The sequence below is a fragment of the Tasmannia lanceolata genome, unplaced genomic scaffold, assembly GCF_043159265.1.
Source record: "Tasmannia lanceolata isolate RefF3 unplaced genomic scaffold, GAP_Taslan_0.1 ptg000008l, whole genome shotgun sequence".
NCBI classification, from domain to species: Eukaryota; Viridiplantae; Streptophyta; class Magnoliopsida; order Canellales; family Winteraceae; genus Tasmannia; species Tasmannia lanceolata.
In genome coordinates, this window is record NW_027518685.1 from 36183547 (window position 1) to 36196716 (window position 13170).

Consider the following 13170-nt stretch of genomic DNA (forward strand, 5'->3'; position numbering starts at 1 on the left):
AATCTGAAAACATCTATTGGAGGTTGCGTGGATACAGTCCCACGGTCATTTCAACACCTAGAGCTTATTACGTCCAGCTTCTCGGTCTAAAAGACACATCTTTTTACATCTCAAGACACATCATGCGCCAATACGGGGCCAAGCAAGAGGTTATTGAGCCAATTGTTCACTTTTTTCCTCCACAAGAATTTTCCAACGAGGCTGCTAAGACCATTGCTTCTAAATGGAAAAAGAGGAAAACTATCCCTATACTTGATCTGACCACGGTACGTGGAAATGAAGTAGCAATCAACTACTGCCATTTACTTGAAAGGAATTTCCTTCAAGGGACCACCACTCTTGGACGTTGAATCAGTCTACACAGGAGACAAAGAACACCAATTTCCTTTCTTTTACCGCTTTTTGCTTTGTATTTAGCCTACTACATGTCATGTAAAAGAAAAAGGAAATGTGAATAAATAAAAATATGTGGATAGGTATTGTACTTATTCTTTTGTTTGAAAATTTTCTTGTTATCTTCTGTACGGAGTAGACCATGACTGCAGAGATGATGTTTGAATGGGTTCGAAGTTATAGTGAGTCGAAGAGCTTCCTATGGTTCAACCATCGTTCTCGCCATGAGTAAACATTTCCTCTGTTTGAATCCATCCAAATAGACTAGAACCTTGTTACAACAGTGACAACATACTGGGATCCCCAGTATCATGTCTTTCGCTTTGGTCTTCAAAAAAGTGTCCCACCTTCAAAGAAGGTTGCACCTTGTTACAGTACCTTCAAAACGGACCTCTCATCCATCCTGAGATCAGATATGGGTTCAACAAGTTCATGTGCCTTCGGCTACTATGTATGCCTGCATAAGATCTAGTTGACTTCATGACATCAGATGGTGTCTATGTCGATAGGCTTATTGATACCGACGCCCTTGAGGGAGATTCAGAAGATCTGATATTTCAACAGTGTCTTCACAAAGCATATATATTTTGTGTATATGCTAAGTATCTTTTATATTAGAGATCTGATACGGTCTCTCTTTCTCTCCTCAGTGTAGTTGACCAGTTGTCATTAGATGCCAACCCTATACCAACTATACTTGCTGAGACTTTCAAAGGACTTGATGATATCTTTCAGTTTCCTCATCTCTCTTTCACAGGGTGTCCTACCCTTCTTTACATTTGGTTATGTCTAAAGCTTTGCATAGCAATCCCTCATCATCGGACAATCCCCTGCATAGCGAATTTTGCATCATGGAGACAGAATGTTCACTTTAATAGTGAACTCGAATGGCATGAATGGTTAGGAAGCCGTGCAAATGATGACATATCTTAGAGAATTCCAGGATCTGATACTGTCACTCTGAACACTTCCAAAGCTAATATGTCTGCATCCTTGGTTTAGAGGACACATCCTTCTACATTCCTCACCGAATCCTTCTACATTCCTCACCGAATCATGCTTCAGTTCGGAGGAAAGCAAAGCCCATGGGAACCCCTCTCTCGTTTCCATCCACCTGAAGAATTCAATAAAAATACAACCAAAACTATATACTCAGCATGGGAAAATCGCAGAGTAATCTCTATCCGCAACATATATGTTCCTCGTGAGGGCAGGGTACATCCGGATTACTACTCAGCACTCCTCTTGTAGATTCTCTTAGAAGAGGAGCCTTCAGAAACATAGAAGCTCTGCAATTTTCTATCATCTTCCTCACGGTTCAGATCTAGGAGTCAAGGGACTACTTCACACAGAAGATATCAAGTTTCCTTTCCTCTTTCGGAAATTTTATAAAAATATTTTTAAAAGTCAAGCTAGCATAGGCCTTTTTGTACAAATTGTAAAAATGGATCAGACATGTGAATAAAATAAGATCATTCCCTGAAAAATCTTGCTTGAAATCTTAAAATTGTCTGTATAACTCTATCTCCTTGCATGAAAAGTTCTAAAATTAGTGTATATTCCCATCTGTAGGTAGAAAGTTCATATACTCGAAACTATTACACCTAGGAAAGAGAAAATCTGGTTCCAAACTAACTCTTGTTTATTAAGAATCTTAGAGCTACCTAGTTCCTTAGTTCCTACTCACTCAGTAGAAATTACAGAACCATCAAGCCCTACAACTCCCCTCTCCATCATGGCAAAACCTACGGACCAGTCCCAGGTTATCCAAGAGTTGCAACAGGTAGTAGCTGAGCTCACTCAGAGACTCCGTTAGTTATCCAAAGAAAATGCCACTTTGAGAACATTTCCTCAGGTTACTGTAGGACCTAATACATCTCAACAACCTTGTCCTCCTATTCAGGAAATGGAACCGGCCCAGCCTACCAATCAATCCACATCTCACCCTCCGGATCTGTTCTTGGGAGAGCAATATGCAGATGGGAGTCATCCCTTTGCATAGATTCTGAAGCAGTGTTATCAAGGTTCAAGGATTGTCAGGACTCTCCTTTCGTGATATTTCTTTGTTTCCAGATGTACAACTTCCATCTAGCTTCAAATGGCCAGACATTGGCAAGTACAATGGAACTGGTTGCCCTAGTAATCATCTAGCAGTCTTCAAAAGTATGCTACGATCACAAGGCATGTCCCCAGATCAGCTGGCCCTGGTCTTTCAGATGTCTCTTGAAGGTGTAGCACAGAAATGGCTTCTGAGTTTGCCTGAGTTGCCGACCATGGGTTCGGAACGAATAATGAATGAATTCATCAAACAGTTCTCTTATGAGGCTGGTACTGAGACTTCTCGTCGAGATCTTCAGACCACCACGCAAGAGGCCATGGAAGCCTTCTCTGATTTCATAAAATGCTGATGTCAGAAGACAGCTCAGATGCTTAAGCGGACAACGGAAGAAGAGCAAATTGACATGATGCAGCAGAACTTGACCCTGTCATTTCAGTGTCCCATGGCCATTCAGAGCTTCACTAATCTCAAGCATTTCATTGATACCGGGAATAAATTTGAGGATTCACTGGCTCGTGGCTGGCTCAGCAAAGTCAATTCAGATTTAAAGAATCCATTGGCCAAAAAGCCACCTGCATCCAAAGAAGTTAATGTGACTGAAATACTCAAGAGGGGGGGTGAATTGAATTTAACTCAATATTAGGCCTTTTGAAAATTATCTATAAACCCTAATTGGAATTTTTCTTCACTTAATTAAATATTTGGTTAGTGCAAATATAATTGAAAGAACAAAGTGAAATGCCAAACCAAAACAATAATGGAAATGCAAGAGTGAGAAATGACACACCGATATATAGTGGTTCGGCCAACGGCCTACTCCACTCTACTCAAGGTCGCACTTGAGGGATTCCACTATTGGAGACCTCCACGATGCCCGGCTCCGAGGCGGTTACAATTCCAAGGGATATTAAACAAGGATGCCCTTACACCTTTACAAAGACTCTCCTTCTCCGCCGAGTTCTAAGCGGTTGCTCTCTAGGGAATTAAAAAAGGAATGCCCTAGCCACCTATACAAGATTTGAAAGAGAATAGCTTGGCTTCTTCTTGAAAGCTTGATGCTCTTTGTAGACCCTTGATTGCTCTTCAAAGATGGTGATTTGCAAGTGAAAGCACTACTATATCCAAACTCAAAAGATTCACAAGTGAAAGGCAAGTTTGGGATGAAAAACAAAAACTCAAGCTAAAATGGATTGCAAATGTTTTTGATGCTTAAGGATGTTTTTCAAAGATGAAGAGAGAGTGAAAAACTTCTCTACATGTTGTATATATAGCCACACCAAAGAATATGACCGTTTGGGGGTGGAAATATCAAAAACCAAAGATTAATTTGAATCCCAACGGCTATTTGTTAGTCTGTCGCGAGGTTCTCGGAGTTCCGAGAACCATTCTCGGAGTTCCGAGAATTCTCGGAGTTCCGAGAAATATTCTCGGAGTTCCGAGACAACGGCCAGAAGAAATAAAATTTCTACTGGACCATTTCTCGGAGTTCCGAGAAATTTTCTCGGAGTTCCGAGAAAATGTCCAGATGCTACTGGACCTTTTCTCGGAGTTCCGAGCTCGGAGCTCCGAGAAAAATTCTCGGAGTTCCGAGAAGCCTAAAAATCCACAGATTTTGATTTTTATTGCTTATTTGATTTTTAGCTTTTGGAACTCAACTCCTATGATTATTTTGGAATGTTTATGAGGGTCCCAACATGTTGGTCCACCACATAACCATTCACTAATGCATTTTAAGTTCTTAAGTGTTCTTTGAAAAACAAGTTGAAAACACTTTGAAAAACGTTTTGCCTTGACTTGAAAATCTAAAGAGAAAGGATGTACAATGATACCTATGTAGCTTTCAACTTCTCTTTAGTCTTGGTCTTCAATTGATCTTCCATCTTGTGTATGCTTGCTTGAGAGATGAGGTGAGCTTCACTTAGCGCCTTTGACTCTTGTATGGGATATCTCCAAGCATGACCATGTTGTGTGTTGGTTTCTTCAATGATCAATCCTATCTCAAACACAACACTTCAAAGCAAATTGATTAGTATTCAAAAACACAATCAATTATGTTTAGAATCATCAAAACAAGATAGGAGAGTAGACCCTTGGGCTTACAATCTCCCCCTTTTTGATGATGACAAACAAAATTGATTATGAGGTGTGTGTGGAGTGACATAGTAGGCAATTGAATACTAGAACTCCCCCTCAATATATGCACACATATAAATGATACAAGTTATAAGCATGAGGTGCATATAGTAAATTTGAATAGATAATCAATTTCAAACCTTCTCCCCCTTTTGTCATCGACAGAAAGGGTGTAAAAAAAAAATTTAGGAGTGGATAACTCCCCCTAAATCAATGCTTATGGTATAAAAATATATAACCAAGTAATGTACATATACCTGTTCATGATCGAGATGTTGACATATGTCAAGATGTTAGGTATTTTAATTAAAGTGAAGATACCTCTCCAACTTAGAAAAACTAAGAAGGCTAAGAATATCAATTGAGTGATTTTTAAGATTAAAAATTTGACATCTCATTCATGCAGATACTACCAAACAAAGATTATATATATAAATACTATATAGATAAGCTGGTTAAAGACACAAAGTATTTATTTGGCAATTTCTTTGATTTGATCCGCACTCCATATGTTTAAGGCACTTCGGATATAGCAAATTCTATCATCACTAAGGGGTTTTGTAAAGATATCCGCTAATTGTTCTTCAGTGTTGATATATTTTAAGCAAATATCCCCTTTTTGTGAGTGATCTCTGATGAAGTGGTGCCTAATCTCAATGTGTTTTGTTCTTGAGTGTTGTATGGGGTTCTTTGTTAAGCTTATAGCACTAGTATTGTCACATTGGATGAGAATATTTTCCATTTTGATTGCATAGTCCATCAATGTGCTTTTCATCCATAGGACTTGAGCACAGCAAGCTCCAGCTGCCACATATTCTGCTTCTGTTGTGGACAGAGCTACTGAATTTTGCTTCTTGCTAAACCATGAAACAAGTGATTTACCCAAGAATTGGCAAGTTCCACTAGTGCTTTTCCTATCTACTCTACATCCAGCAAAGTCTGCATCTGAATATCCGATGAGAGTGAAGGAAGATGATCTTTCATACCACAGTCCTAGACTTTGGGTTCCTTTTAAGTACTTGAAGATCTTCTTAACTGCCGATAGGTGAGATTCTTTAGGATCCGATTGAAATCGAGCACAGAGACAGACAGTAAACATAATGTCTGGTCTGCTGGCTGTCAAATAGAGCAAACTACCTATCATACCCCTATACAATTTCTGATCCACAGATTTGCCAAATTCATCTTTTTCTAGCTTAGCAGAAGTACTCATGGGAATTCTTGATGTCTTACTGCTATCCATGCCATACTTCTTTAATAACTCCTTTGTATATTTTTCTTGATTTAAAAATATTCCATTTTTGTATTGTTTAATTTGGAGTCCTAAGAAGTAGGTTAACTCTCCCATCATGCTCATTTCAAATTCATTTTTCATTAAGGTTGCAAATTCATCACACAATTTTTGATTAGTTGAGCCACAGATGGTATCATCCACATAGATTTGGACAAGGAGGATATCATGATTTTCTCTTTTGATAAATAAGGTTTTATCCACCTTTCCCATCTCGAATCCCTTTTCAACTAAGAAAGTGCAAAGCCTCTCATACCAAGCTCTAGGAGCTTGCTTTAATCCATATAAAGCTTTATCAAGCCTGAAGACATGATTTGGATGTTTGAAGTCTTCAAAACCTGGAGGTTGCTCAACATACACTTCCTCTTGGATATAGCCATTTAGGAAGGCACTTTTGACATCCATTTGATATAGTTTAAATCCTTTATGAGATGCATATGCCAATAGTATCCTAATAGCCTCCATACGGGCAACAGGAGCAAATGTCTCATCATAATCTATCCCTTCCTCCTGATTGTACCCTTGGGCTACAAGCCTAGCTTTATTCCTAGTGATAATTCCATTTTCATCCAATTTATTTCTATACACCCATCTCGTGCCAATGACTGGATGATCACTAGGTCTAGGTACTAGCCTCCATACCTTGTTCCTTTCGAATTGACTCAACTCTTCTTGCATGGCCATCAACCAATATTCATCCTTTTCTGCTTCCTTGATGGATTTTGGTTCCAATTCGGATAGGAATGCCAAATTATTGCTCACACTACGATAGTATGATCTAGTTCTTACTGGCAATGTGGCATCACCTAAGATTTGGGATTCAGGATGATCAACCAATGTTCTCCTATCCCTAGGTAATGAGGCATCATTTTCATTTTCTACTTCCTCACTAGGTGGTGTATGACTAGTAGATGCATGAGGAGGAGCACTCAATTTTGGAAAAAGATGTTCAACGGGTTCATCCTCATCATGTGGCATTTCTTGAGGCGTTGGCTCTCTTTCATCAAATGTCACATGCATGGATTCTTCTACTACTAGGGTTCTCCTATTAAATACTCTATATGCTTTGCTATGAGAAGAATACCCTAAGAATATTCCATCATCCGACTTCTTATCAAATTTATGTAAATTATCTCTAATGTTCAAAATGAAGCATTTACATCCAAACACTCTAAAATAGCTTATATTTGGTTTCAAGTTTTTCCAAAGCTCATAAGGTGTTTTCTTAGAGATTGGCCTTAAGTATACCCTGTTTATGATATAGCAAGCGGTGCTAACCGCTTCCGCCCAAAAATATCTAGGGAGATCATTTTCATGCAACATTGTTCTAGCCATTTCTTGGAGAGTTCGATTCTTTCTTTCTACTACTCCATTTTGTTGAGGTGTTCTAGGTGCGGAAAAATTATGTTTAATGCCATGTTCATTACAGTAAGTGTCAAAGTGTACATTTTCAAATTCCGTTCCATGATCACTTCTAATGTGGGAGATGGCAACACCTTTTTCATTTTGAATTTGATTGCATAATGTTAGGAAGTTTTCATAAGTTTCATCTTTATGTCCTAGAAATATGACCCAAGTGAATCGTGAGTAGTCATCCACAACTACAAACACGTACCTCTTTCCGCCTAGGCTACTTGTCTTCATTGGTCCAAAAAGATCCATATGAAGTAGCTCCAAGGGGTAGGAAGTTGAAATCATATTTTTAGGGACAAATGAGCTTTTTAATTGTTTTCCTAATTGACAAGTTCTACAAATGTGATCTTTGATGAATTTGAACTTAGGCAATCCTCTAACACTTTCTTTTGAGGAGAGGGTCGAAATGAGATCCATTCCGGCGTGACCCAACCTCCTATGCCATAGCCAAGAATCCTCACTTATGGCATTTAGACAAGTTACTTTTTGGAGTCTAAGATCATCTAGTCCAATTGTATAAATGTTATTGTCTCTAGACCCTATGAATTTTACTTCTCCATTTATCTTATTTTTAACAATGCATTTGTCGGGATTGAAGACAACTTCAAAACCATTATCACATAATTGACTAATGCTAATAAGATTATGGGACAAGCCATCAACAAAGAGTACATCATGTATGGGAGAGGTAGAGTTACCTATGGTGCCTTCACCTTTGACTTTTCCTTTCTTATCATCTCCAAAGGTAACTTCTCCACCATCCTTGAGTGATAGGGATGCGAATTGAGTGAGATCTCCGGTCATGTGTCTAGAGCATCCACTATCAAGGTACCATGTGTTTCTCTTGTTGTGGCTTTTAAGGCATACCTACATAGGAATAGGCAAGTGAGATCCCTTAGGTACCCAAATCTTCCTAATCTTGCTATGTTCATTTGTTTTCACTTTAGAGTTCAATTTGATCTTATCTTGTTTAGCATGCAAGCAAGCAACTTTATAATGACCTAACAATCCACAATAAAAGCAAATTTTGGTACTACTAGAGGAAGTCTTTTCAAGTTTGTTTTTATAGTTAGATATTGTGGTATTCCATCTATGTCCAAGTCCACTTTTTTCACTTGACATTCTTTGAAGATTTACAAGTTTATCCAATTTTAATGAACTATTTTCAAATTTTTCAAAGAGTTTCTTGAGTTCATCATATTCAAAAGATAGTTTACCGTTTTCATGCTTTAGTTTGTTATTTTCAATAGAAAGATTTTGTCGATTTTCATTCAAAGTCTTAATGGTAGCATTTAGCTTATGAATCTCTACTTTGTATTTTTCATTTTCATCATCTAAGAATTCATGATCCTTTTTTAACCAACCAAATTCTTTTGTCATGTTAGCAAGAGAATTTTCAAGTGATGCAATTTTATCAAATTGAATTTCAAGTTCATCATTTGCACTTTGTAAGGAATCTAAAACTTCTTGTAAGATAATGACATCATTTAAAGTGTTTACCTCATTGTTGTCGTTTGTTGAGGCCATGAAGCACACATTTCTTGCTAATAGGCAATCTTCCCCATCATTTTGTTCGCCTTCGCTTTCAATCTCCTCATCCCATGTGGCGGACATTCCTTTCTTGCCTTCTCTTCTCTTGAAGCGGTTGTTTGAAGTAGGTTCATTGTTGAGTGGACAATCCGGGCGAATGTGTCCAAGCTTCTTGCAACCGTAACATCGGGGTTGAGAAGATCCATCACCAACTTCTTCTTTCTTCTTGAATGGAGGATTGGTCCTTCTATTTCTCATGCCTCCCATGTTTCTTTGCAAGAATTTGATCCTTCTTGTTAGGAGAGCTACTTCATCCTCGATGTCTTCCTTTGCATCTTCACTTTCACCTACATTACAAGCAAAAGCAATTCCTTTTCCTTTTTCGATTTTAGTTTCGATTTCGGGTGCTTTTGTTTTGAAAATCATTTCATGTGTGATCAAGGACCCTATAAGTTCATCTAGGTTCAAAGTGTTCATGTCCTTGGCTTCGGTGATTGCGGAGGTTTTGGATTCCCAAGACAAAGGTAGGGATCTAAGAATTTTAGTTACTAAATCTCTATTGGAAAATTGTTTTCCAAGTCCCCTTAATCCATTTACAAGATTGGTGAATCTAGTGTACATGTCGGCAATTGTTTCATCGGGTGTCATTTGAAAAAGTTCGTATTGCCGAAAAAGATGGTTCATTTTAGATTCTTTAACTTGATTGGTTCCTTCATGGGTGACTTCTAGAGTGTCCCAAATTTCCTTAGCCGAATTCAAATTTGATACTCTATTGAATTCTCCGGGAGATAGAGCACAAATGAGAGAATTCATGGCTTTGGCATTATAATTCGAAGCTTGTTGTTCGGCTTCGGTCCAATCATTTAAATTTCTTGTGGGTAGGATATATTCATTATTAATTGCTCTCCACATTTGATAGTCTTGAGTTAAAAAGATTTTCATTTTAGTTTTCCAAAAACCATAATTTGTACCATCAAAATAGGGTGGCCTAGTGTTTGAATAACCTTCATGATGTTGAGGGTAGTTTGCCATTTTTGAATCTTTACTCTAAACCGGTTAGGGTTTTCAAAAAAAATAGAGACGAGGCTCTGATACCAATTGAAATACTCAAGAGGGGGGGTGAATTGAATTTAACTCAATATTAGGCCTTTTGAAAATTATCTATAAACCCTAATTGGAATTTTTCTTCACTTAATTAAATATTTGGTTAGTGCAAATATAATTGAAAGAACAAAGTGAAATGCCAAACCAAAACAATAATGGAAATGCAAGAGTGAGAAATGACACACCGATATATAGTGGTTCGGCCAACGGCCTACTCCACTCTACTCAAGGTCGCACTTGAGGGATTCCACTATTGGAGACCTCCACGATGCCCGGCTCCGAGGCGGTTACAATTCCAAGGGATATTAAACAAGGATGCCCTTACACCTTTACAAAGACTCTCCTTCTCCGCCGAGTTCTAAGCGGTTGCTCTCTAGGGAATTAAAAAAGGAATGCCCTAGCCACCTATACAAGATTTGAAAGAGAATAGCTTGGCTTCTTCTTGAAAGCTTGATGCTCTTTGTAGACCCTTGATTGCTCTTCAAAGATGGTGATTTGCAAGTGAAAGCACTACTATATCCAAACTCAAAAGATTCACAAGTGAAAGGCAAGTTTGGGATGAAAAACAAAAACTCAAGCTAAAATGGATTGCAAATGTTTTTGATGCTTAAGGATGTTTTTCAAAGATGAAGAGAGAGTGAAAAACTTCTCTACATGTTGTATATATAACCACACCAAAGAATATGACCGTTTGGGGGTGGAAATATCAAAAACCAAAGATTAATTTGAATCCCAACGGCTATTTTTTAGTCTGTCGCGAGGTTCTCGGAGTTCCGAGAACCATTCTCGGAGTTCCGAGAATTCTCGGAGTTCCGAGAAATATTCTCGGAGTTCCGAGACAACGGCCAGAAGAAATAAAATTTCTACTGGACCATTTCTCGGAGTTCCGAGAAATTTTCTCGGAGTTCCGAGAAAATGTCCAGATGCTACTGGACCTTTTCTCGGAGTTCCGAGGGAACTCTCGGAGTTCCGAGCTCGGAGCTCCGAGAAAAATTCTCGGAGTTCCGAGAAGCCTAAAAATCCACAGATTTTGATTTTTATTGCTTATTTGATTTTTAGCTTTTGGAACTCAACTCCTATGATTATTTTGGAATGTTTATGAGGGTCCCAACATGTTGGTCCACCACATAACCATTCACTAATGCATTTTAAGTTCTTAAGTGTTCTTTGAAAAACAAGTTGAAAACACTTTGAAAAACGTTTTGCCTTGACTTGAAAATCTAAAGAGAAAGGATGTACAATGATACCTATGTAGCTTTCAACTTCTCTTTAGTCTTGGTCTTCAATTGATCTTCCATCTTGTGTATGCTTGCTTGAGAGATGAGGTGAGCTTCACTTAGCGCCTTTGACTCTTGTATGGGATATCTCCAAGCATGACCATGTTGTGTGTTGGTTTCTTCAATGATCAATCCTATCTCAAACACAACACTTCAAAGCAAATTGATTAGTATTCAAAAACACAATCAATTATGTTTAGAATCATCAAAACAAGATAGGAGAGTAGACCCTTGGGCTTACAGTGGCAAAGCCAGTCGCAGAAACTTCTGAAACACCTGTTATTTGGTAACAAAGCGATGCCCCCCAAGGGCTCCCAGTTGTAAACAAACCCCCAAGGGAATTCACTCCCTTACCTGCCAGTCTCTCCACCATCATGAAGTTACTTCTCCAAGAAAAGAAGTTATCATTGCTCGCACCTCGTCCACCTCCTAACCCCCTGCCAAAAAGTTAGAGCAACAGAGAGTATTGTGAATACCATCAAGGTAGTGGACACCAAACCGATAGATGTCTCGCTTTGAAACATGCTATCCAATATCTTCTTGAAAAGAAACAGTTCATTCTCCCATCTGGGCCAAATATCAATATCAACCCTCTTCCAAACCATAACCCGTCATCATCCACTTCAAACGTTATCTTCACCAAGCCTCCGCTAATCGACTTCACTTCCTTAATTTGTGCTATCGAAACCTACCCATGGGGGACTGATAACAACAATTACATACGAGAAGCCGGGGAAGAAGGTGACTATCCTCTTGCCGTTTATGTAGATTTTGACGAAGAACCTTACATTCTGGACCTAGTAGAGCCTGGAATAGATGAAATTCCTTTCGTCATTTCATTAGAAGACAAAGGAATCAATGATCCCAAGACTTCAGAAGTAGGACATCTCACCAGGGGTGGTAGAAATTACAAACCCCCAGAACTCTGATCTGACTATCAGATCGACACTGTTAAGTGAAAGGTTGTTAGCACAGAGGTTTTCGGGAAGATCTGAACATCATCAGACAGCTCAGCAAGACTCAAGCAGACATCTCACTTTGAGGATTACTGATGGTATCCCTTAAACATCGAGAAGTGATCCTTAAAACCTTACAAACTTCCCAAGTGTCGAAGGACACTACACCCGACCAACTTATAAATCTGGTTGCAGCAGTCAGGGCCTCTAAGCCTCTCCTTGTTACTATGCTCTGTAATCAGAAGAATGTACCTGTTGTTCTCGTGGATAATGGTTCAGCTTTGAACATCTGTCCGCTGAGCACGGCCACATCCATTGGATTTGGGCCCAATGATTTTTTCCCCATGTGATCAAGGCATCACGGCCTATGATAACTCCCGACGAGATGTAGTCGGAACCCTTTCTACTGCCATTTATATGGGCGGCAAAAGTTTCGATGTTGAGTTCCAAGTGCTTGACATCAAGTCATCCTTCAACTTGTTATTAGGACGACCATGGCTTCACAAAGTTGGAGTTGTACCCTCGTCTTTACATCAAAAGATCAAGTTCATGGAAGGTAACAAAATTGTTACCATCCGAGGTGATGAAGACTTAGAAGTAGGAGCCATCTTGTCAGATCCTAATAGGAAATCAGTAGGAGACAGCATCTATCTTAATGGTTTCCATCTTGATGTTACCACGATCAGCTGGGAACAAGCCAAGAAAGAATTGGTTCCTCTCCCGTACGATATCAACCATGTTGTATCTACAATCTTCAAGATCAACGATTAATCCTTGCAATGGGATTAGGTCGACCTCGGCAAGGGGTAACTCAGTTCGATGGTCTGTAGTTTCCTTCCAATGTTGGTACAACTGGTTTGGGTTATCTCAGCACGTACCGGGAAGAACAAGAGATGTATCGAAGTATAACTCGAAGGAGAATGTACAAAGAAGCTGGAGAGGTTATGCCAATGCCAGAAATCAAGCTGGCCCTCAAGGTCACTTCTGCAAGGAAGGAGAAGACTTCCCCTACTA